We start from the raw sequence: 1,385 nt of genomic DNA, 5'->3' as shown, positions 1-1,385 counted from the left end.
TTTGTTGTAGATAGAAAATTTTTTTAAACCAATTTACAGAAAAAAAACTCAGAAGTATGAACTGTGACTAAAAAGTTTACGAGCAAGAATTTTATATAAGCAATGTGTTTGTTTTTCTTACATCCCTTTGTCATTTGCGAATATAGATAAACTTTCTCATATATGAAATGAGTTTTTCTGAGGGAAAAAGTTAACCTATATTTAGTTTATCACGATATACCCCTATGAAAACGCAGAGGGTTTGAAATATTGTTTGTGATGCACGGTACTTTATAGCCTCAGGAAAGGGGGTGAAACATTTTAGTTTTTTTCCCCGATTTACATTTAATGGTACCCCCTTTTGATATAAATTTTTTCATAAGAAATTAAAAAGATTTTCGATAATAGAAAAAAAATTTCATCCCACACCCCCCCCAGTGTTTTGTTTGTTTTTCTCAACATGAGAAGTTTTATATTCATCATTTTAAATTTAAACAATAGTCCTTCTTTTTCATAAAAAACAAACCCAAAGTTATCTAAAATTCTCGTAGATTCTTTTTAAATGTTTGCAAAAATCTATTTTCCCTCCTGGTAAACGATTTTCTCTTTTTTTAAGCTCTTGCGATTTTACCCTGAATCAGATATAAGGATGTTGATGATAAGACTGGGATACAGTGATGTACAGATACATGTTGTTAGAACAGGGGGGAAACTTTGACTCTTCACGTATTTTTGGGGTGAGGTGTATTACATACCTTCTGCAATTCTTAGCGATTTGAGGGAGGAAAATGATGATTAAAAAAGTCGAAACATTCTGAGGCAAATAAAAGTAAGAACTGTATGGGAATACTATTTGAATCAGGGAGAGAAAAAATAGCTTATATCACGTTGCAAAAGTAAATTTAAGATTATGTTTTTTGTGATATATATTAAAATATATATAATATTATATATATAATAATATAAAAAATATATATATTTTTAAAATTTTAATAATATATATATATATAATATATATATATTATAATATATATATATTATATTTATAATTATATATATATATATATTATAATATATTATAATTTATTATATATATTATCGCTATTTTCGGAGTGTTCCCCCTTTTCTCTTTCTCTTTTTTCTTTCCTCCTCTCTCTTTCTCTCTCTCTTTTTTCCTCCTCTCCTCTCTCTCTCTCTCTCTCTTCCCCTCTCTCTCCCTCTCTCTCTCTCTCCTCTCTCTTTTTCTCTCCTCTCTCTCTCCTCTCTCTCCCTCTCCTCTATGTATGTATGTGGTTTATATATTAAAATATTATATAATTATAAATATAATATAAATAAAATTAATGTATATTATTAAATATATATTATATATATTTATTTAATATATATATATATATATATATATA

Source organism: Penaeus monodon, chromosome 38 (assembly GCF_015228065.2).
Source record: "Penaeus monodon isolate SGIC_2016 chromosome 38, NSTDA_Pmon_1, whole genome shotgun sequence".
In the NCBI taxonomy this organism is placed as follows: Eukaryota; Metazoa; Arthropoda; class Malacostraca; order Decapoda; family Penaeidae; genus Penaeus; species Penaeus monodon.
Note: the sequence above shows the minus strand (reverse complement) of the source record.